Raw genomic sequence first — 26,107 nt, 5'->3', positions numbered from 1 at the left:
GTGCAGGTGATGTGCTGATGTTGTGTGCAGGTGATGTTTGTCGGTGATGTGCTGATGTTGTGTTGGGTGATGTGTTGATGTAGTGTTGGGTGATGTGTGCAGGTGATGTGTTGATGTTGTGTTGGGTGATGTTTGTCGGTGATGTGCTGATGTTGTGTGCAGGTGATGTGTTGATGTTGTGTTGGGTGATGTTTGTCGGTGATGTGTTGATGTTGTGTGCAGGTGATGTGTTGATGTAGTGTTGGGTGATGTGTGCAGGTGATGTACTGATGTTGTGTGCAGGTGATGTGTGTAGGTGATGTGTTGATGTTGTGTGCAGGTGATGTGTGTAGGTGATGTACTGATGTAGTGTTGGGTGATGTGTGCAGGTGATGTACTGATGTTGTGTGCAGGTGATGTGTGTAGGTGATGTGTTGATGTTGTGTTGGGTGATGTGTGTAGGTGATGTGCTGATGTTGTGTGCAGGTGATGTGTTGATGTTGCGTGCAGGTGATGTACTGATGTGTGCAGGTGATGTGTGCAGGTGATGTACTGATGTGTGCAGGTGATGTGTGTAGGTGATGTGCGGATGTAGTGTTGGGTGATGTGTGCAGGTGATGTACTGATGTTGTGTGCAGGTGATGTGTGCAGGTGATGTGTTGATGTAGTGTTGGGTGATGTGTGCAGGTGATGTGCTGATGTTGTGTGCAGGTGATGTGTGTAGGTGATGTACTGATGTAGTGTTGGGTGATGTGTGCAGGTGATGTGTTGATGTTGTGTTGAGTGATGTGTGTAGGTGATGTGCTGATGTTGTGTGCAGGTGATGTGCGGATGTAGTGTTGGGTGATGTGTGCAGGTGATGTGTTGATGTTGTGTTGAGTGATGTGTGTAGGTGATGTGCTGATGTTGTGTGCAGGTGATGTGTGTAGGTGATGTGTTGATGTTGTGTTGGGTGATGTGTGCAGGTGATGTACTGATGTTGTGTGCAGGTGATGTGTGTTGGTGATGTGTTGATGTTGTGTTGAGTGATGTGTGTAGGTGATGTGCTGATGTTGTGTGCAGGTGATGTGTTGATGTTGTGTGCAGGTGATGTGTGTAGGTGATGTACTGATGTAGTGTTGGGTGATGTGTGTAGGTGATGTACTGATGTTGTGTGCAGGTGATGTGTGTAGGTGATGTGTTGATGTTGTGTTGGGTGATGTGTGCACGTGATGTGTTGATGTTGTGTGCAGGTGATGTGTGTAGGTGATGTGTTGATGTTGTGTTGGGTGATGTGTGTAGGTGATGTGCTGATGTTGTGTGCAGGTGATGTGTTGATGTTGTGTGCAGGTGATGTGTGTAGGTGATGTGTTGATGTTGTGTTGGGTGATGTGTTGATGTAGTGTTGGGTGATGTGTGCAGGTGATGTGCTGATGTTGTGTGCAGGTGATGTGTGTAGGTGATGTGTTGATGTTGTGTTGGGTGATGTGTGCACGTGATGTGTTGATGTTGTGTGCAGGTGATGTGTGTAGGTGATGTGTTGATGTTGTGTTGGGTGATGTGTGTAGGTGATGTGCTGATGTTGTGTGCAGGTGATGTGTTGATGTTGTGTGCAGGTGATGTGTGTAGGTGATGTGTTGATGTTGTGTTGGGTGATGTGTTGATGTTGTGTTGGGTGATGTGTGCAGGTGATGTGCGGATGTAGTGTTGGGTGATGTGTGCAGGTGATGTACTGATGTTGTGTTGGGTGATGTGTGCAGGTGATGTGTTGATGTAGTGTTGGGTGATGTTTGTCGGTGATGTGCTGATGTTGTGTGCAGGTGATGTGCGGATGTAGTGTTGGGTGATGTGTGCAGGTGATGTGTTGATGTAGTGTTGGGTGATGTGTGCAGGTGATGTACTGATGTTGTGTGCAGGTGATGTGTGCAGGTGATGTGTTGATGTAGTGTTGGGTGATGTGTGCAGGTGATGTACTGATGTTGTGTGCAGGTGATGTGTGTAGGTGATGTGCTGATGTTGTGTGCAGGTGATGTGTTGATGTAGTGTTGGGTGATGTGTGCAGGTGATGTGTTGATGTAGTGTTGGGTGATGTGTGCAGGTGATGTGTTGATGTTGTGTTGGGTGATGTGTGCAGGTGATGTGTTGATGTTGTGTGCAGGTGATGTACTGATGTGTGCAGGTGATGTGTGCAGGTGATGTACTGATGTGTGCAGGTGATGTGTGTAGGTGATGTGTTGATGTTGTGTTGGGTGATGTGTGTAGGTGATGTGTTGATGTAGTGTTGGGTGATGTGTGCAGGTGATGTACTGATGTTGTGTGCAGGTGATGTGTGTAGGTGATGTGTTGATGTTGTGTTGGGTGATGTTTGTCGGTGATGTGCTGATGTTGTGTGCAGGTGATGTGTTGATGTTGTGTGCAGGTGATGTGTGTAGGTGATGTACTGATGTTGTGTGCAGGTGATGTGTGTAGGTGATGTGTTGATGTTGTGTTGGGTGATGTGTGTAGGTGATGTGCTGATGTTGTGTGCAGGTGATGTGCGGATGTAGTGTTGGGTGATGTGTGCAGGTGATGTGTTGATGTTGTGTGCGGGTGATGTGTGTAGGTGATGTGTTGATGTTGTGTGCGGGTGATGTGTGCAGGTGATGTGTTGATGTTGTGTGCAGGTGATGTGTTGATGTAGTGTTGGGTGATGTGTGCAGGTGATGTGTTGATGTAGTGTTGGGTGATGTGTGCAGGTGATGTGTTGATGTTGTGTTGGGTGATGTTTGTCGGTGATGTGCTGATGTTGTGTGCAGGTGATGTGTGCAGGTGATGTACTGATGTGTGCGGATGATGTGTGTAGGTGATGTGTTGATGTTGTGTGCAGGTGATGTGTGTAGGTGATGTGCTGATGTTGTGTGCAGGTGATGTGTGTAGGTGATGTACTGATGTAGTGTTGGGTGATGTGTGCAGGTGATGTACTGATGTTGTGTGCAGGTGATGTGTGTAGGTGATGTGTTGATGTTGTGTTGGGTGATGTGTGTAGGTGATGTGCTGATGTTGTGTGCAGGTGATGTGTTGATGTTGCGTGCAGGTGATGTACTGATGTGTGCAGGTGATGTGTGCAGGTGATGTACTGATGTTGTGTTGGGTGATGTGTGTAGGTGATGTGTTGATGTTGTGTGCAGGTGATGTGCGGATGTAGTGTTGGGTGATGTGTGCAGGTGATGTACTGATGTTGTGTGCAGGTGATGTGTGCAGGTGATGTGTGCAGGTGATGTGTTGATGTTGTGTTGGGTGATGTGTGCAGGTGATGTGTTGGGTGATGTGTGCAGGTGATGTGTTGATGTAGTGTTGGGTGATGTGTGCAGGTGATGTGTTGATGTAGTGTTGGGTGATGTGTGCAGGTGATGTGTGTAGGTGATGTGTTGATGTTGTGTTGGGTGATGTGTGCAGGTGATGTACTGATGTTGTGTGCAGGTGATGTGTGTAGGTGATGTGTTGATGTTGTGTTGGGTGATGTTTGTCGGTGATGTGCTGATGTTGTGTGCAGGTGATGTGTTGATGTAGTGTTGGGTGATGTGTGCAGGTGATGTGTTGATGTAGTGTTGGGTGATGTGTGCAGGTGATGTGTTGATGTTGTGTGCGGGTGATGTGTGCAGGCTGAATTTGTAGGAGAAGTGGATGCGCTCTCCATCGTAATGAATCGGATGGGGGGAAGGATTTATTTCACATGGGCTACTACCTTGAAGCCCTCAAAATCTACGAGGACGCTCTGTCCCTGCAACTGTGCCACTCCGCCTCTGTCGGCAGGTATCGTCAAATGCAGACGCATATCGTGACATCTAACGGGCAGGTTCCAAATGGAATTTGTGACATCTCAGCTTGGTCACACACGTGTACGTCGTCACGGGATTGCCCCGGCGTTGACAATAATAATAATAATCAACGTGGTTACATTTCGATTTGAAGCTTTCGTGACTAGCGAGGATTCATCTTCTTTGGTTCTTTCGGTAAAGTCACCACCACCACCAGGTAGAAGGGAAACAATAAAATAATAAAAATATAAAACAATAAAATTAAATTTCCATTTAAAGCTTTCGTGACTAGCAATGATTCATCTTCTTTGGTTCTTTCGGTAAAGTCACCACCACCACCAGGTAGAAGGGAAACAATAAAATAATAAAAATATAAAACAATAAAATTAAATTTCCATTTAAAGCTTTCGTGACTAGCAATGATTCATCTTCTTTGGTTCTTTCGGTGAAGTCACGTAGAATGAGAATAAAATAATAAATTGATAAAATAAAATAACACCACAATAATAATATTCTCACTACAGCGCTGTCCTAACCAGACACACAGTCTCGTCCCCTTCGCCTGATGAAGGCCGCTTGTGTTGTGGCCGAAACGTCGTGTTAGAATATTATTATTGTGTTATTTTATTTTATCAATTTATTATTTTATTCTCATTCTACGTGGTGACTTTACCGAAAGAACCAAAGAAGAATAATCAATGTGGTTAAATTTCGATTTGAAGCTTTCGTGACTAGCAAGGATTCATCTTCTTTGGTTCTTTCGGTAAAGTCACCACCACCACCACCACCAGGTAGAAGGGAAACAATAAAATAATAAAAATATAAAACAATAAAATTAAATTTCCATTTGAAGCTTTCGTGACTAGCAATGATTCATCTTCTTTGGTTCTTTCGGTAAAGTCACCACCACCACCACCAGGTAGAAGGGAAACAATAAAATAATAAAAATATAAAACAATAAAATTAAATTTCCATTTAAAGCTTTCGTGACTAGCAATGATTCATCTTCTTTGGTTCTTTCGGTAAAGTCACCACCACCACCACCAGCACGTAGAATGAGAATAAAATAATAAATTGATAAAATAAAATAACACCACAATAATAATATTCTCACTACAGCGCTGTCCTAACCAGACACACAGTCTCGTCCCCTTCGCCTGATGAAGGCCGCTTGTGTTGTGGCCGAAACGTCGTGTTAGAATATTATTATTGTGTTATTTTATTTTATCAATTTATTATTTTATTCTCATTCTACGTGGTGACTTTACCGAAAGAACCAAAGAAGAATAATCAATGTGGTTAAATTTGGATTTGAAGCTTTCGTGACTAGCAAGGATTCATCTTCTTTGGTTCTTTCGGTAAAGTCACCACCACCACCAGGTAGAAGGGAAACAATAAAATAATAAAAATATAAAACAATAAAATTAAATTTCCATTTAAAGCTTTCGTGACTAGCAATGATTCATCTTCTTTGGTTCTTTCGGTAAAGTCACCACCACCACCACGTAGAATGAGAATAAAATAATAAATTGATAAAATAAAATAACACCACAATAATAATATTCTCACTACAGCGCTGTCCTAACCAGACACACAGTCTCATCCCCTTCGCCTGATGAAGGCCGCTTGTGTTGTGGCCGAAACGTCGTGAGAATTTTATTGTGTTATTTTATTTTATCAATTGATTATTTTATTCTCATTCTACGTGGTGACTTTACCGAAAGAACCAAAGAAGAATAATCAATGTGGTTAAATTTCGATTTGAAGCTTTCGTGACTGCAAGGATTCATCTTCTTTGGTTCTTTCGGTAAAGTCACCACCACCACCACCAGGTAGAAGGGAAACAATAAAATAATAAAAATATAAAACAATAAAATTAAATTTCCATTTAAAGCTTTCGTGACTAGCAATGATTCATCTTCTTTGGTTCTTTCGGTGAAGTCACCACGTAGAATGAGAATAAAATAATAAATTGATAAAATAAAATAACACCACAATAATAATATTCTCACTACAGCGCTGTCCTAACCAGACACACAGTCTCGTCGCCTTCGCCTGATGAAGGCCGCTTGTGTTGTGGCCGAAACGTCGTGTTAGAATTTTATTGTTGTGTTATTTTATTTTATCAATTTATTATTTTATTCTCATTCTACGTTGGTGGTGACTTTACCGAAAGAACCAAAGAAGACGCGCCTGCTTCACGTTTCAGGGCAAGTGCTCCTTTGATCGCTATCAAAGGGGTAACTTATCCCAGCCCCTACCTTAACCTGTGTATATATAATCCAGGTCGTCTCTGAACTGTGCTCCCGACACAGATATTCTGCGTTGACTTTTACACACGAAGACGGAAGCTCGTGTTGCCTCCGAAACGTCCGTGATTTTTAATTGTTTCGTCTTATTTCGTTTTATCTTCGCGACTTTACCGAATGAAACCAAAAGAGTTATGAATCCTTGCAGTCACGAAAGCTTCAAATCTAGAATTTGATTTGAAGCTTTTCTCCGTGACTGCAAGGATTCGTGCTCTTTGTTTTTTTGCGGTAAAGTCCCACGTTAGGTAAAAAAATAAAGTAATGAAAACGACTAAAAATGAAATCGCGACGTTTCGGAGGCAACACAAGCTTCCGTCTTGTTTATGAATACCACGAAACATTTTAATAGTAATTGTCTTAACAGAAAGTAGTCACTTTTGACTGTTTATTTACCACGCATTAGGCTAGGCCTAGACTTGTACCGATCATTCTTGGCTGAGACCAAAAAACAATCAAAGTGTAATTGCATTAAATAAAGTACCCACAGTAAATAACTCGTGAAATTAACTTAAAGTGAAGATAACTACCAATAGAGACAGGCACCGAGGGTAGACAAAGGAATACCACGAAACATTTTAATAGTAATTGTTTTAACAGAAAGTAGTCACTTTTGACTGTTTATTTACCACGCATTAGGCTAGGCCTAGACTTGTACCGATCATTCTTGGCTGAGACCAAAAAACAATCAAAGTGTAATTGCATTAAATAAAGTACCCACAGTAAATAACTCGTGAAATTAACTTAAAGTGAAGATAACTACCAATAGAGACAGGCACCGAGGGTAGACAAAGGAATACCACGAAACATTTTAATAGTAATTGTTTCAACAGAAAGTAGTCACTTTTGACTGTTTATTTACCACGCATTAGGCTAGGCCTAGACTTGTACCGATCATTCTTGGCTGAGACCAAAAAACAATCAAAGTGTAATTGCATTAAATAAAGTACCCACAGTAAATAACTCGTGAAATTAACTCAAAGTGAAGATAACTACCAATAGAGACAGGCACCGAGGGTAGACAAAGGAATACCACGAAACATTTTAATAGTAATTGTTTTAACAGAAAGTAGTCACTTTTGACTGTTTATTTACCACGCATTAGGCTAGGCCTAGACTTGTACCGATCATTCTTGGCTGAGACCAAAAAACAATCAAAGTGTAATTGCATTAAATAAAGTACCCACAGTAAATAACTCGTGAAATTAACTTAAAGTGAAGATAACTACCAATAGAGACAGGCACCGAGGGTAGACAAAGGAATACCACGAAACATTTTAATAGTAATTGTCTTAACAGAAAGTAGTCACTTTTGACTGTTTATTTACCACGCATTAGGCTAGGCCTAGACTTGTACCGATCATTCTTGGCTGAGACCAAAAAACAATCAAAGTGTAATTGCATTGAATAAAGTACCCACAGTAAATAACTCGTGAAATTAACTTAAAGTGACGATAACTACCAATAGAGACAGGCACCGAGGGTAGACAAAGGACTACAGAGATACAGGAGAGACAGCAAGACAAAATACAAAGGCAAAGATCCCCCGTGTAGCCTTAACAGACTGTAGGGGCAAGTGCTGTTAGCGAGCACCTATGAAGGCCGAAACGGTACTCGAGGGGGTGGGTGGCCAGCACCACGCCCGACCGCCTTTGTCTCCCCCAGTGGCGATGTTTACTACACACCGCACCAGGGGTACTCATTTGAGGCTGAGTCGACCTAGGAGAGGCCCAGGACCGGTTCAGATAATCGTCACTGGCGGTGGCCGTGACTGGGAATCGAATAACGGGTAAACTGAGTTCATGGCACAGTGCCACCAACCACTACACATAGAGACATGCATCAGCTGGCTCCGAGATGTAATAACGGGGTGTGATAATGCTTCCCCCTTGTAGGCCAGGCCTATGCCAGGAGGTGTTTGTGCTTTCGTTGAGATGAACTGTTGCATTGGCAGTAAATGCCCCTTTTTAAAAAAAAACAAAAAACAAAAACCAGAGACCTTTGCTGTGAATCATGACATTCGTTCATCAATCGCTGCGAGTGGATTTCAAGTGAAACAAAACCCCCGAGTCGTGGGAATTAAGCGACAGCTGAACGTGTGACTCCCGGCAGAGTTGTTTCCCTGCTCTCCTTCTGCAACGTGGCCGTGACTTAACGTCAAGTCGGGGAGATTCGAAGATGCTGTGTGACCATGTCGTGCAAAGTCCATCGACGCCGACCGGCAATGGTGCAAGGTATTCATTGCAGGTGGCAATGAATACCTTGCACCATTATCATCATAGTCAACAACGCGAATTGTCGTCTGTGTAAATATAAATACGCTGGTCAGATGCTACGTTAATTCATATTTTTGGTATAATCCTTTTGGCATTGCCAAACTGCTTTTCAAATGCATTTGGAAGTTGTGCCATCATGTGGCCGGCCCCCCCCCCCCCCAACGGAATTTGTTTTACAGCCCCCCAGGGAGAGGGAGAGAGAGAGAGATAGGGCCCCCCCCCGCTCAACAGCAATGTGGGATGTCACGCAGACGGGGAGTTGAGGGAAACACAGCCACACACACACACACACAGAGAGAGAGAGAGACGGGAGGGACACACAGAGACAGACAAAAATCTAGACACACGTAGCAAATATTTCCTAGATAACCTGCATATGCAGGGAAACACAGCCACACACACACACACAGAGAGAGAGAGAGAGAGACGGGAGGGACACACAGAGACAGACACAAATCTAGACACGTATCAAATATTTCCTAGATAACCTGCATATGCAGGGAAACACAGCCACACACACAGAGAGAGAGACGGGAGGGACACACAGAGACAGACACAAATCTAGACACACGTAGCAAATATTTGTCCTAGATAACCTGCATATGCAGGGAAACACAGCCACACACACACACACACAGAGAGAGAGAGAGAGACGGGAGGGAACACACAGAGACAGACACAAATCTAGACACACGTATCAAATATTTCCTAGATAACCTGCATATGCAGGGAAACACAGCCACACACACACACACAGAGAGAGAGAGAGACGGGAGGGACACACAGAGACAGACACAAATCTAGACACACGTATCAAATATTTCCTAGATAACCTGCATATGCAGGGAAACACAGCCACACACACACACACAGAGAGAGAGAGAGACGGGAGGGACACACAGAGACAGACAAAAATCTAGACACGTATCAAATATTTCCTAGATAACCTGCATATGCAGGGAAACACAGCCACACACACACACACAGAGAGAGAGAGAGAGAGACGGGAGGGACACACAGAGACAGACACAAATCTAGACACACGTATCAAATATTTCCTAGATAACCTGCATATGCAGGGAAACACAGCCACACACACACACACACAGAGAGAGAGAGAGAGACGGGAGGGACACACAGAGACAGACAAAAATCTAGACACGTATCAAATATTTCCTAGATAACCTGCATATGCAGGGAAAGACGGGAGGGACACACAGAGACAGACACAAATCTAGACACACGTATCAAATATTTCCTAGATAACCTGCATATGCAGGGAAACACAGCCACACACACACACACAGAGAGAGAGAGAGACGGGAGGGACACACAGAGACAGACAAAAATCTAGACACGTATCAAATATTTCCTAGATAACCTGCATATGCAGGGAAACACAGCCACACACACACACACAGAGAGAGAGAGAGACGGGAGGGACACACAGAGACAGACACAAATCTAGACACACGTAGCAAATATTTCCTAGATAACCTGCATATGCAGGGAAACACAGCCACACACACACACACAGAGAGAGAGAGAGACGGGAGGGACACACAGAGACAGACAAAAATCTAGACACGTATCAAATATTTCCTAGATAACCTGCATATGCAGGGAAACACAGCCACACACACACACACACAGAGAGAGAGAGAGAGACGGGAGGGACACACAGAGACAGACACAAATCTAGACACACGTATCAAATATTTCCTAGATAACCTGCATATGCAGGGAAACACAGCCACACACACACACACACAGAGAGAGAGAGACGGGAGGGACACACAGAGACAGACACAAATCTAGACACACGTATCAAATATTTGTCCTAGATAACCTGCATATGCAGGGAAACACAGCCACACACACACACAGAGAGAGAGAGAGAGACGGGAGGGACACACAGAGACAGACACAAATCTAGACACACGTAGCAAATATTTCCTAGATAACCTGCATATGCAGGGAAACACAGCCACACACACACACACAGAGAGAGAGAGAGAGACGGGAGGGAACACACAGAGACAGACACAAATCTAGACACGTATCAAATATTTCCTAGATAACCTGCATATGCAGGGAAACACAGCCACACACACACACACACAGAGAGAGAGAGAGACGGGAGGGACACACAGAGACAGACACAAATCTAGACACGTATCAAATATTTCCTAGATAACCTGCATATGCAGGGAAACACAGCCACACACACACACACAGAGAGAGAGAGAGAGACGGGAGGGACACACAGAGACAGACACAAATCTAGACACACGTATCAAATATTTCCTAGATAACCTGCATATGCAGGGAAACACAGCCACACACACACACACAGAGAGAGAGAGACGGGAGGGACACACAGAGACAGACACAAATCTAGACACGTATGAAATATTTCCTAGATAACCTGCATATGCAGGGAAACACAGCCACACACACACACAGAGAGAGAGAGAGAGACGGGAGGGACACACAGAGACAGACACAAATCTAGACACACGTATCAAATATTTCCTAGATAACCTGCATATGCAGGGAAACACAGCCACACACACACACACACAGAGAGAGAGAGAGACGGGAGGGACACACAGAGACAGACACAAATCTAGACACACGTAGCAAATATTTCCTAGATAACCTGCATATGCAGGGAAACACAGCCACACACACACACACACAGAGAGAGAGAGAGACGGGAGGGACACACAGAGACAGACACAAATCTAGACACGTATCAAATATTTCCTAGATAACCTGCATATGCAGGGAAACACAGCCACACACACACACACACAGAGAGAGAGAGAGACGGGAGGGACACACAGAGACAGACAAAAATCTAGACACGTATCAAATATTTCCTAGATAACCTGCATATGCAGGGAAACACAGCCACACACACACACACAGAGAGAGAGAGAGAGACGGGAGGGAACACACAGAGACAGACACAAATCTAGACACACGTATCAAATATTTCCTAGATAACCTGCATATGCAGGGAAACACAGCCACACACACACACACACAGAGAGAGAGAGAGAGAGACGGGAGGGACACACAGAGACAGACACAAATCTAGACACACGTATCAAATATTTGTCCTAGATAACCTGCATATGCAGGGAAACACAGCCACACACACACACACAGAGAGAGAGAGAGACGGGAGGGACACACAGAGACAGACAAAAATCTAGACACGTATCAAATATTTCCTAGATAACCTGCATATGCAGGGAAACACAGCCACACACACACACACACAGAGAGAGAGAGAGAGACGGGAGGGACACACAGAGACAGACACAAATCTAGACACACGTATCAAATATTTCCTAGATAACCTGCATATGCAGGGAAACACAGCCACACACACACACACAGAGAGAGAGAGAGAGACGGGAGGGACACACAGAGACAGACACAAATCTAGACACACGTATCAAATATTTGTCCTAGATAACCTGCATATGCAGGGAAACACAGCCACACACACACACACAGAGAGAGAGAGAGAGAGACGGGAGGGACACACAGAGACAGACACAAATCTAGACACACGTATCAAATATTTCCTAGATAACCTGCATATGCAGGGAAACACAGCCACACACACACACACAGAGAGAGAGAGAGACGGGAGGGACACACAGAGACAGACAAAAATCTAGACACACGTATCAAATATTTCCTAGATAACCTGCATATGCAGGGAAACACAGCCACACACACACACACACAGAGAGAGAGAGACGGGAGGGAACACACAGAGACAGACACAAATCTAGACACACGTATCAAATATTTCCTAGATAACCTGCATATGCAGGGAAACACAGCCACACACACACACACAGAGAGAGAGAGAGACGGGAGGGACACACAGAGACAGACACAAATCTAGACACGTATCAAATATTTCCTAGATAACCTGCATATGCAGGGAAACACAGCCACACACACACACACAGAGAGAGAGAGAGAGACGGGAGGGACACACAGAGACAGACACAAATCTAGACACACGTATCAAATATTTCCTAGATAACCTGCATATGCAGGGAAACACAGCCACACACACACACACACAGAGAGAGAGAGACGGGAGGGACACACAGAGACAGACAAAAATCTAGACACGTATCAAATATTTCCTAGATAACCTGCATATGCAGGGAAACACAGCCACACACACACACACAGAGAGAGAGACGGGAGGGACACACAGAGACAGACACAAATCTAGACACACGTATCAAATATTTGTCCTAGATAACCTGCATATGCAGGGAAACACAGCCACACACACACACACACAGAGAGAGAGAGACGGGAGGGACACACAGAGACAGACACAAATCTAGACACGTATCAAATATTTCCTAGATAACCTGCATATGCAGGGAAACACAGCCACACACACACACACAGAGAGAGAGAGAGACGGGAGGGACACACAGAGACAGACAAAAATCTAGACACACGTATCAAATATTTCCTAGATAACCTGCATATGCAGGGAAACACAGCCACACACACACACACAGAGAGAGAGAGAGAGACGGGAGGGACACACAGAGACAGACACAAATCTAGACACACGTATCAAATATTTCCTAGATAACCTGCATATGCAGGGAAACACAGCCACACACACACACACACAGAGAGAGAGAGAGACGGGAGGGAACACACAGAGACAGACACAAATCTAGACACACGTATCAAATATTTCCTAGATAACCTGCATATGCAGGGAAACACAGCCACACACACACACACAGAGAGAGAGAGAGACGGGAGGGACACACAGAGACAGACACAAATCTAGACACACGTATCAAATATTTGTCCTAGATAACCTGCATATGCAGGGAAACACAGCCACACACACACACACAGAGAGAGAGAGAGACGGGAGGGACACACAGAGACAGACACAAATCTAGACACACGTATCAAATATTTGTCCTAGATAACCTGCATATGCAGGGAAACACAGCCACACACACACACACAGAGAGAGAGAGAGAGACGGGAGGGACACACAGAGACAGACACAAATCTAGACACACGTATCAAATATTTCCTAGATAACCTGCATATGCAGGGAAACACAGCCACACACACACACACACAGAGAGAGAGAGAGACGGGAGGGACCACACAGAGACAGACACAAATCTAGACACACGTATCAAATATTTCCTAGATAACCTGCATATGCAGGGAAACACAGCCACACACACACACACACAGAGAGAGAGAGAGAGACGGGAGGGAACACACAGAGACAGACACAAATCTAGACACACGTATCAAATATTTGTCCTAGATAACCTGCATATGCAGGGAAACACAGCCACACACACACACACACAGAGAGAGAGAGAGAGAGACGGGAGGGAACACACAGAGACAGACACAAATCTAGACACACGTATCAAATATTTGTCCTAGATAACCTGCATATGCAGGGAAACACAGCCACACACACACACACAGAGAGAGAGAGAGACGGGAGGGACACACAGAGACAGACACAAATCTAGACACACGTATCAAATATTTGTCCTAGATAACCTGCATATGCAGGGAAACACAGCCACACACACACACACACAGAGAGAGAGAGAGACGGGAGGGACACACAGAGACAGACACAAATCTAGACACACGTATCAAATATTTCCTAGATAACCTGCATATGCAGGGAAACACAGCCACACACACACACACAGAGAGAGAGAGAGACGGGAGGGAACACACAGAGACAGACACAAATCTAGACACACGTATCAAATATTTCCTAGATAACCTGCATATGCAGGGAAACACAGCCACACACACACACACAGAGAGAGAGAGAGAGACGGGAGGGAACACACAGAGACAGACACAAATCTAGACACGTATCAAATATTTGTCCTAGATAACCTGCATATGCAGGGAAACACAGCCACACACACACACACACGAGAGAGAGAGAGAGACGGGAGGGAACACACAGAGACAGACACAAAATCTAGACACACGTATCAAATATTTGTCCTAGATAACCTGCATATGCTGTTGGTGCACGTGCTCCGACCAAGCACCTTCTCTAAGGCTGGCACGGCCCCGGCGAAGGGCGATCGTGTTACGTGTGGAGTTAGCGTCTCAGCGGTTTAGCGCGTTGCTCTTAACGACCCCACCACCTGTGTGTCCAACGTCCACCCACAGTTAAGACTGTCGTGAGAGATATCCACACTTGTCCTGGTGCCCTTGCCCCGGTGTACAGGGTAGTCCCCGACTCACGACGGAGATGCGTTAAAATGGGCCTAGCCCTACCCAGGAGTCTCAAGAAATGGTGATAATTTAGCATAACGGAGCAATTTTTGCAGTACCGTACTGTATAAACTATATAGTGTATGTATTTATTAATTACTATACTGTGTTGCACAGTAAAATTTAAAGTAAAAAAAACAAGGTAAATTCTTTGCCTACCCCACATGAACTGCAATTTCATAGAAAGTTTTTTTTCAGGAAACAATCCCACACTCTTTCGATTTAAAGCTTTCGTGACTGCAATGATTCATCTTCTTTGGTTCTTTCGGTAAAGTCACGTAGAATGAGAATAAAATAATAAATTGATAAAATAAAATTGTGTTATTATTGTGTTATTTTATTTTATCAATTTATTATTTTATTCTCATTCTACGTGACTTTACCGAAAGAACCAAAGAAGATGAATCCCACACTCATTGCCAACACCAGTGACCATTATCCGAACCAGTTCCTGGGCTTTCCCGCCGAGTTCGATTCGACCTCAAATGAGTCACCCGGTGCATCGTGTGAAATAATCGCAGACTTAGGGGAGGACACGGGACACGGGACACCCACCCACCCCCTCGTGTGCCAAGCTGGTCTTCATTAGGTGGTTTACAAAACAGCAACTTTCCCCCAAAAAAGTCTGTTGAGGCTCCCAAGGGGGGGATCTTTGTCTTTGTGTGCAGGGTTACTATCAGCTGGTGCACGGCGCTCGCTGGGAGTGGGCGAGGCAAAGGAAGCGATCGCTGTTGCTGCAACATGGCCTGGCTGTCCTGCTGGTCTCCTCTGGCCACACCGTCAACCTCACCGTTGAATTCCTCATGGAAATGTTCAAGGCCGTGAACCGTTAGTTATGCCTTGGGATCATTAGGCGCAATGTCATACGGTTTGTGGGCACACTTAACCGCAACACAGGCACGTGTGGTTTTAGATACAGAGAGGTCACCTCCTAGATGATGTGGATTTGTGTAGCATGTCTCCTCTGGCCACACCGTCAACCTCACCGTTGAATTCCTCATGGAAATGTTCAAGGCCATGAACCGTTAGTTATGCCTTGGGATCATTAGGCGCAATGTCATACGGTTTGTGGGCACACTTAACCGCAACACAGGCACGTGTGGTTTTAGACACAGAGAGGTCACCTCCTAGATGATGTGGATTTGTGTAGCTTGTCTCCTCTGGCCACACCGTCAACCTCACCGTTGAATTCCTCATGGAAATGTTCAAGGCCATGAACCGTTAGTTATGCCTTGGGATCATTAGGCGCAATGTCATACGGTTTGTGGGCACACTTAACCGCAACACAGGCACGTGTGGTTTTAGACACAGAGAGGTCACCTCCTAGATGATGTGGATTTGTGTAGCTTGTCTCCTCTGGCCACACCGTCAACCTCACCGTTGAATTCCTCATGGAAATGTTCAAGGCCGTGAACCGTTAGTTATGCCTTGGGATCATTAGGCGCAATGTCATACGGTTTGTGGGCACACTTAACCGCAACACAGGCACGTGTGGTTTTAGACACAGAGAGGTCACCTCCTAGATGATGTGGATTTGTGTAGCTTGTCTCCTCTGGCCACACCGTCAACCTCACCGTTGAATTCCTCATGGAAATGTTCAAGGCCGTGAACCGTTAGTTATGCCTTGGGATCATTAGGCGCAATGTCATACGGTTTGTGGGCACACTTAACCGCAACACAGGCACGTGTGGTTTTAGACACAGAGAGGTCACCTCCTAGATGATGTGGATTTGTGTGTAGCTGGTCTCCTCTGGCCACACCGTCAACCTCACCGTTGAATTCCTCATGGAAATGTTCAAGGCCATGAACCGTTAGTTATGCCTTGGGATCATTAGGCGCAATGTCATACGGTTTGTGGGCACACTTAACCGCAACACAGGCACGTGTGGTTTTAGATACAGAGGTCACCTCCTAGATGATGTGGATTTGTGTAGCTTGTCTCCTCTGGCCACACCGTCAACCTCACCGTTGAATTCCTCATGGAAATGTTCAAGGCCATGAACCGTTAGTTATGCCTTGGGATCATTAGGCGCAATGTCATACGGTTTGTGGGCACACTTAACCGCAACACAGGCACGTGTGGTTTTAGACACAGAGAGGTCACCTCCTAGATGATGTGGATTTGTGTAGCTTGTCTCCTCTGGCCACACCGTCAACCTCACCGTTGAATTCCTCATGGAAATGTTCAAGGCCGTGAACCGTTAGTTATGCCTTGGGATCATTAGGCGCAATGTCATACGGTTTGTGGGCACACTTAACCGCAACACAGGCACGTGTGGTTTTAGACACAGAGAGGTCACCTCCTAGATAATGTGGATCTGTGTAGCGTGCATCTAAATGTGATTTGATCTCTTAGGCACGTGTGGTTTTAGACACAGAGAGGTCACCTCCTAGATAATGTGGATCTGTGTAGCGTGCATCTAAATGTGATTTCATCTCTTAGGCACGTGTGGTTTTAGACACAGAGGTCACCTTCTAGATAATGTGGATCTGTGTAGCGTGCATCTAAATGTGATTTGATCTCTTAGGCACGTGTGGTTTTAGACACAGAGAGGTCACCTCCTAGATAATGTGGATCTGTGTGTAGCGTGCATCTAAATGTGATTTGATCTCTTAGGCACGTGTGGTTTTAGACACAGAGAGGTCACCTCCTAGATAATGTGGATCTGTGTAGCGTGCATCTAAATGTGATTTGATCTCTTAGGCACGTGTGGTTTTAGATACAGAGGTCACCTCCTAAATAATGTGGATCTGTGTAGCGTGCATCTAAATGTGATTTGATCTCTTAGGCACGTGTGGTTTTAGACACAGAGAGGTCACCTCCTAGATAATGTGGATCTGTGTAGCGTGCATCTAAATGTGATTTGATCTCTTAGGCACGTGTGGTTTTAGATACAGAGGTCACCTCCTAAATAATGTGGATCTGTGTAGCGTGCATCTAAATGTGATTTGATCTCTTAGGCACGTGTGGTTTTAGACACAGAGAGAGGTCACCTCCTAGATAATGTGGATCTGTGTAGCGTGCATCTAAATGTGATTTGATCTCTTAGGCACGTGTGGTTTTATATACACAGAGGTCACCTCCTAGATAATGTGGATCTGTGCGTAGCGTGCATCTAAATGTGATTTCATCTCCCATAGCCACCAGTCCCTTCACACTCACAACTGATACCCCTGTCATTACCTCCCGTAGCCACCAGTCCCTTCACACTCACAACTGATACCCCTGTCATTACCTCCTGTAGCCACCAGTCCCTTCACACTCACAACTGATACCCCTGTCATTACCTCCCGTAGCCACCAGTCCCTTCACACTCACAACTGATACCCCTGTCATTACCTCCCGTAGCCACCAGTCCCTTCACACTCACAACTGATACCCCTGTCATTACCTCCCGTAGCCACCAGTCCCTTCACACTCACAACTGATACCCCTGTCATTACCTCCCGTAGCCACCAGTCCCTTCACACTCACAACTGATACCCCTGTCATTACCTCCCGTAGCCACCAGTCCCTTCACACTCACAACTGATACCCCTGTCATTACCTCCCGTAGCCACCAGTCCCTTCACACTCACAACTGATACCCCTGTCATTACCTCCCGTAGCCACCAGTCCCTTCACACTCACAACTGATACCCCTGTCATTACCTCCCGTAGCCACCAGTCCCTTCACACTCACAACTGATACCCCTGTCATTACCTCCCGTAGCCACCAGTCCCTTCACACTCACAACTGATACCCTTGTCGTTACCTTCCGTGGCCACTAGTGCATTCGTACTGTAGGCTGACTCAACCTGTCGGTGATTGTTCATAAGGTCATGCAAAATAGTCAAAACCTTTTTTTACCCTGAGCTGCATTGCCATGTAGTCGTATGTCCTCGTCAAAGTTAAGTTTAATACCATGATCAAGAATATTCATATGCGGTGGCTGTCATTATCAACGTTTCGACTCCACAATCACCAGGATGTATTCTAAATTAATGTTCAGATACTGAGTGTGGCCAGTTCCCCTGTCTTGGGCACAGTTCAAACAGCAGGGTATGGCCTCTCTGGTGATGCCTGTGCTCGAGGAAGGAGTTTCCCAGGTTCACGTGAACTTGTTATCATTCCAAGCCACCAAGCCTGTTCGATTTCCAACTACTGTGCTAATTTATTTTTTGCTGCATCTGTTTTTTTTAACTCTTGGAACTCAAAGATAACACACAAATGTCTACAAGGGACAGACAAGATCGCATTTTTTAAAATCTTTTTTGGAAAAGTGAAATATACAGCAGCCTCGAACGCGTGCTTATTCTCTAATCGACGTTGTTCCCTCTCCCTGTCTCTCGGTGCATTCCAACGGATGTCTCGCTGTGATTTTTTGCGTAATTTCCAGCTTTTATTTTCCGGTGTTTTCCCAGCGGCTCCCTGCGTTTCTCATCCGTGTCTTATTAGGCGGTGATTGTGATCTAAGCAACCTGCCGGGTGGCTCAGTGGCAGAGCAAACGGCTCCCAGTTAGAGGGCTGTGAGTTCTAATCCTGGTTGGGAGTTCACTTCACCCATCATCATCATCACCCCTCAACCGTTTGATAACAAAGCAATCATCATCAGCTGTGAAAACCACAGCAAGAAAATTTGGAAAAAAAAATAATTCTTGCTGTGGTTTTCACACCTGATGATGATTGCTTCTTGTGTTGCAGTCGAAACGTCGTGAGAATTTTATTTCGATTTAAAGCTTTCGTGACTGCAATGATTCATCTTCTTTGGTTCTTTCGGTAAAGTCACGTATTTTATTGTTTCCCTTCTACGTGGTGGTGGTGGTGACTTTTACCGAAAGAACCAAGAATATGAATCTCTCTCTCTGCAGTCACGAAAGCTTTAAATCAAAACTTTAAAAATGAGCACACCACTTTGTGAGGATGTCAGCGGCAAGTTGGCGTGTGGATCGACTCGCCCTCCCACCGTAGAAACGCAGAGTTTACACCGCTGGCTAGGGCCTTGAAACAGCCGATGAGCTCCGCTTCAACTAATTTGGGGTAGGCAAATCACTTTTTGACTTAACCTAAGCGAGAACGGTTTCAAGGGAGGAGACCCGTGGTGAACTGGCGTGTGGAGGGCCCTCCCGTGTACCTTTTTTGACCAGTGTCCTCTTGCCACAGCTGCTGGCCCCGGGTCAAGAGAAGTGGATCGCCGTTTTTGGTCACGTGGCTCCTCAGCCATCGGCGCCAACCCCTTGCACGCCGCGATGATCCTCATCCTTCACAAGGGCATTGATGGTAAGTAGCAAGAAGTGCGCGGCGATTCTTCGAGGTGCGCAAGTGGGAAACGCGTAAGAGTGTGTGTGTGTTAACCCAGGGGTGCTATTGTATTGCACGTATGTTTAATTAATTTTGGCGCCGTTTTGTGTGTGGTGGGTTCTGGAGACACTTTGGATAGGCAACTTCTTTATTACAGTACATAGTTCATAGTTCATTTATTTGGTATAGCCCTGTGAGCCATTCGGCTCTTGAATCGGAGTGCAACCGCAACAAACAAAAAACATGGAACAAGAAAACATCTTAAAGTGACTACTTTGTGTTGGACCGTGCAAACAGAAAATACAGGAACAAAAATATCAAAATATTCCTTGAAATATCACCGTACACCAACGCTGTGTGCAAAAAATCCCAGTGGGATGCAAGTCAAATAACAACAACAACAACTTTAATAACAACAACAACTTTAATAACAACAACAACTTTAATAACAACAACAACTTTAATAACAACAACAACTTTAATAACAACAACTTTAATAACAACAACTTTAATAACAACAACTTTAACAACAACAACTTTAATAACAACAACAACTTTAATAACAACAACAACAACAACCACAAGACAACTTAGATTAAGGCCATCAGTCTAACTCATAGTTCATAGTTTTCATTGATTTGGTATAGCCCTGTGAGCCATTCGGCTCTTGAATCGGGTGCAACCGCAACAAACAAAAAACATGGAACAAGAAAACATCTTAAAGTGACTTTGTGTTGGACTGTGCAAACAGAAAATACAGGAACAAAAATATCAAAATATTCCTTTGAAATATCACCGTACACCACCAACGCTGTTGTGCAAAAAATCCCAGTGGGATGCAAGTCAAATAACAACAACAACAAACAACAAACAACCACAAGACAACTAAGCTTATAAGGCCATCAGTCTAACTCCGCCACGTGGCGGCGAGCGGCCGTCTACGGGCAAACTGGCCCGGCACGTCGGTTCGCCAAACCCGGGGGCCACGTCGCGGGCTCGACGCCTGCTTAGCATCGCGAGAACCGACAGGGCCGGGAGGCGCGACCTCCGGGGGCGATTGGCTTAGAGAGCTGCTTATCGCTTTGCGCCGTGGTTTTTTTTATTTTTGTTAATCTGTAGCCGCTCTTGGAGAAAGCCCCCCGAACGAACAACGCGAGGGGACGCGGGCCGGCAACTCCCCCCCGCTAGCACCTCGTCTTCTCTTCGCCGCCCTCGATAGCGGCCACGACGAGATGCTGCGCCTGCTCAGCCCTCCGATCCCGTGGGGGGCGAAACGGGTCGAGGTAGGCGACGGCGGGCCCTGACTTCGAATCGCTGACCTGGGAGGTCGAGTGCACTCGCGACGCCCCCTTCAGAACCCCTCGACGACAAGAGCCTCGCGAGGAAGGAGGAATATCGTGAGGGCGATTTGCTCGCCGGGCGACGGTGACTGGCACCTTCACCGCGTCGAGGAAAAGCGAAAGGCGTCGCCGAGTCCAGCGAGATCGGGCTGTTTCGAGGCCAGGGTGGAGACAGGGTCCGCCAGGAATTGGCGATCGACTTTTCGCCACGTTGCGGTGCCAAGCCCGAGAAAATATCACCGGCTCTCTCTCTCTCCGAAGAGTCTGCTTCGGGAGGAGAGACGTCTGCGGCTGGTAGAAGTCTACAGCGAGATCATCCGCATTTGGGACGTCGTCCTTGATCCCACACACACACAAGCAACTCGACCGCAGAATAAAGAGGATCATTTCCTCCTGCGACCAGCGGGACGTCCCGCTCGCTCCGCCGCACAGCTGAAGGGCATCGAGCGAGCATCGTTCCCCCTTCGCAGCAGAACGTGCGGCGGAGGTAACCCGCTTGCTCTTCGTCAAGGCCCGGGATCACTTTCCCCCGGCGAGCACGACGGAGAACGAGCGCAACGTCGAGAAGTTCCACACCTTCGGGGGGCGACGAACCGCGCGAGGCGCTCAACGTCCTGCGCTGCCCCCCGAGCGGACCGGATCGAATTACCCGTTTCTCCGCGCGGGAGAGCCGGAGCACGCGGTCATCGAAACCATTAAAAACCCACCGCCCTCGGATAGCCATCGTCCTCCTTGGCCGCTCGGGCACCGGCAAGACCACGTGCCTGATGTACCGGCCCGTGGAACACGTTCGACAGGTGTTGGCAGACTACCGCGCTCCGTGGGGGAGAGCCGTGGATCCCGGAGGCCGCACTTCCGCCCCGTGAAGAACGGCTGTGTGGGTGATGCCGGCCCGAAAGGGAACGCGCGAAGCCGGAACGAGAAGCTTGCCTCCATGCTTCTAGAGCTTTTACGACGTCGACCCGAGGGGAAAAATGATTTCTTGGAACCTGCGGCCCGAGCTCGGTTGCCCGCCAACCGGCTCGCAAGTCACCAAATCCCCGAGGGTAGGCGCCGCTACCAATTTTTTGGTGAACATCTCCGTCGGCTGTTTTGTGTGTCGCGCCAAGAACCTGCGTGCGGGTCTCGAGAGGCGCAAAGGAACTTTGTGGAACCGTCCAAATCTATCCGCCGGCACCCGGCACTACTCGCCCGTTGACATCAGCGGCATGTACACAGGCTCCAGGACGTCGAAAAGACGTTAGAAACTTTTCCCAGCTCTTCAACTCCTCCTCCTCCTGCTGAACCCCCACCCCGTTCTTTGCCAGGAACGGAGGACGGGAGCTTAAAGGAAGCCGTCCGCGGGTGGGTCCATGGACGGCGACATTTTTTGGCGGCCTCGGCTGACACAGAAGAAGGAAATCCTGACGACGAGGAACATCGGCGAACTTCACGAATCCCCCCCAAAAAAAAAAAAGGAGGAGGAGGACCCCAGGAAGTCCGTGACGTACGAAGTGTTCACGAGGCGACATCTGGCCCGCCATGGTGAAGGGGGAAGAGCTCGTATAACCCTGCCACGGTGTGGATGGAGATCAAGTCTTTCGTAAAGGGCTCCGTGGAGGAGCCCTCCGGGGTCCTCGGTTTGGAGCACTACGAGGAGCTGGGCCCGGTAAGCGGGCGCCAAAAAACTTCACCGGGGGACCGTGGCGAGGTGCATCGGCTGTTTCCGCGCCTAACCGGCACGTCAAAGTCCCAGAGGTGCTTCTTTGACGAGGAGGAGCTGGTGTTCCAACATCTACTCTCGCCTCTGCCGGCTCGAGGTCACGCCTTGGTCAATGCATGAGCTCTACGGGGCACGAGATCCAGAGACTTCACGCAGGTGCAAAATCAACCGTATAACCCTGCCACGGTGTGGATGGAGATCAAGTCTTTCGTAAAGGGGCTCCCGTGGAGGAGGCCCTCCGGAGGGGCCCCCCGACGGGGGTCCTCGGTTTGGAGCACTACGAGGAGCTGGGCCCCGGTAAGCGGGCGCCAAAAAACTTCACCGGGGGACCGTGGCGAGGTGCATCGGCTGTTTCCGCGCCTAACCGGCACGTTCAAAGTCCCAGAGGTGCTTCTTTGACGAGGAGGAGCTGGTGTTCCAACATCTACTCTCGCCTCTGCCGGCTCGAGGTCACGCCTTGGTCAATGCATGAGCTCTACGGGGCACGAGATCCAGGACCTCACGCAGGTGCAAAATCAACCGTATAACCCTGCCACGGTGTGGATGGAGATCAAGTCTTTCGTAAAGGGGCTCCGTGGAGGAGGCCCTCCGGAGGGGCCCCCGACGGGGGTCCTCGGTTTGGAGCACTACGAGGAGCTGGGCCCCGGTAAGCGGGCGCCAAAAAACTTCACCGGGGGACCGTGGCGAGGTGCATCGGCTGTTTCCGCGCCTAACCGGCACGTCAAAGTCCCAGAGGTGCTTCTTTGACGAGGAGGAGCTGGTGTTCCAACATCTACTCTCGCCTCTAGCCGGCTCGAGGTCACGCCTTGGTCAATGCATGAGCTCTACGGGGCACGAGATCCAGAGACTTCACGCAGGTGCAAAATCAACCGTATAACCCTGCCACGGTGTGGATGGAGATCAAGTCTTTCGTAAAGGGGCTCCGTGGAGGAGGCCCTCCGGAGGGGCCCCCGACGGGGGTCCTCGGTTTGGAGCACTACGAGGAGCTGGGCCCGGTAAGCGGGCGCCAAAAAACTTCACCGGGGGACCGTGGCGAGGTGCATCGGCTGTTTCCGCGCCTAACCGGCACGTCAAAGTCCCAGAGGTGCTTCTTTGACGAGGAGGAGCTGGTGTTCCAACATCTACTCTCGCCTCTGCCGGCTCGAGGTCACGCCTTGGTCAATGCATGAGCTCTACGGGGCACGAGATCCAGAGACTTCACGCAGGTGCAAAATCAACCGTGCCGGTGCACGCGTTAAGTCGGTCGGGATCGGGAACGTTTAATTTGCATTGGAGGAATCCGATGAGCTGTGAAGCTGAATTTTGATTTAAAGCTTTCGTGACTGCAGGGATTCACATTCTTGGTTCTTTCGATAAAGTCACCACGTTGAAGGGAAACGATAAAATAATAAAAATAAAACCATCACGACGTTTTCGACTGCAACACAAGCAATCATCATCAGGTGTGAAAACCACAGCAAGAAAATTTGAAAAAAGTGGCGTTTTTTTCTTAACGTCAGCACCACGCAGAGCGATTTGACAAATTTGTTCAGATGGACGAGTCCATCTATGTTTGGAAAAGAGGAGGAGGGAGACGAAAATAATGGATGCGGTCTGAAAGCCACCGTAAGCGTGAACAATCAATTAAGACTTCGAAATGAAAGGACTTTACCGAAAGAACCAAGAATATGAACTATAAAGCTCTTTTTTTTTACAGATCTCCAGATCTCAGGGCACATTTGGAGATGTGTGTTCCTGATTTTTGGATGCATCTGAAAAATTATGAAAATTGGTACCTAGATAAGAATTTCGGACGAGATCAGAATTTACATCATTAGACCTCCTTTGCCAGTACCAAAATAAAATAATAGGGTTTTCCCCTTTTTTTTCTGGCAACAAAACTGAAACTTTTTTTTACAAGGATTAATGTTACTGCATTAACCGCAATACCTGCAGTCAAAATGCAAACAAAAAACACACACACTATGATAATATGATGATGATGCATTGTCCTTGAAACTGATTGGTCCACACCAATGGACGAGCTTGATGATTCGCTACCGCCTTAGTTGCCTGCGTGGTTTAGCGAATCATCAAATAACACGTTATTTAAATGCGTGCCTACAAAGAGCAGCGTGCTTCAATAGGGATTGCCATTGGTAGGGGCTATTTTAATAAAACAATGAATGATAAAGAGGAAGGACAAGTTCAAAGGCCTCGCATAATGCACATGCATGATGTACGTTGCCTCAGTAATCCCCCACGTCAATTGTGCAAGAGCCCAGCTGCGTGGTCAACACATCTATGCCTCTATATAAGGAACGGAACAGTAAGACTTTTCCACAAATCTTGCTGTTGCCCGATGAAGCTAATTGTAATTACTGGCGAAACGTCACGGTACTCAGACTGTAAATGTTGTGGCTTGGCTCTCCAACGCACAACCGGTGTGCTGTACTAGTACACTACACTATACACTACATTATACACTGCACTACTATACACTACACTATACACTACACTATACACTACTATACACTACACTATACACTACATTATACACTACACTACTATACATGACACTACACACTAGTGCTGTACTCGTGATGAATTGGCCACGTTCTGTTTACACTACACTATACACCACACTATACACTACACTATACACTACTATATACACTACACTATACACTACATTATACACTACACTACTATACATGACACTACACACTAGTGCTGTACTAGTGATGAATTGGCCACGTTCTGTTTACACTACACTATACACTACACTATACACTACACTATACACTACTATACACTACACTATACACTACTATACACTACACTATACACTACTATACACTACACTATACACTACACTATACACTACACTACTATACACTACACTACTATACACTACACTATACACTACACTATGCACTACTATACACTACACTATACACTACACTATACACTACACTACTATACACTACACTATACACTACACTATGCACTACTATACACTACACTATACACTACATTATACACTACACTACTATACATGACACTACACACTAGTGCTGTACTAGTGATGAATTGGCCACGTTCTGTTTACA

The 26,107-nt window shown here is 46.5% G+C and overlaps 1 long non-coding RNA gene across 1 annotated transcript; it reads left to right on the top strand.

Annotated features, from left to right (window-relative positions):
* The first annotated feature begins 3,606 nt into the window (after positions 1 to 3,606).
* Positions 3,607 to 15,587, top strand: LOC142909285 (uncharacterized). Its single transcript, XR_012932240.1, has 3 exons — positions 3,607 to 3,750; positions 8,174 to 8,295; positions 15,360 to 15,587. It is a non-coding gene; the product is annotated as an uncharacterized LOC142909285 (long non-coding RNA).
* The last annotated feature ends 10,520 nt before the right edge of the window (positions 15,588 to 26,107 follow it).

The sequence above is a fragment of the Petromyzon marinus genome, unplaced genomic scaffold (genome assembly GCF_048934315.1).
Source record: "Petromyzon marinus isolate PM22_M1 ecotype Great Lakes invasive population unplaced genomic scaffold, UKy_Petmar_22M1.pri1.0 PM_G_Scaffold_115, whole genome shotgun sequence".
In the NCBI taxonomy this organism is placed as follows: Eukaryota; Metazoa; Chordata; class Hyperoartia; order Petromyzontiformes; family Petromyzontidae; genus Petromyzon; species Petromyzon marinus.
This window is presented reverse-complemented; position numbering and strand designations above follow the sequence as displayed.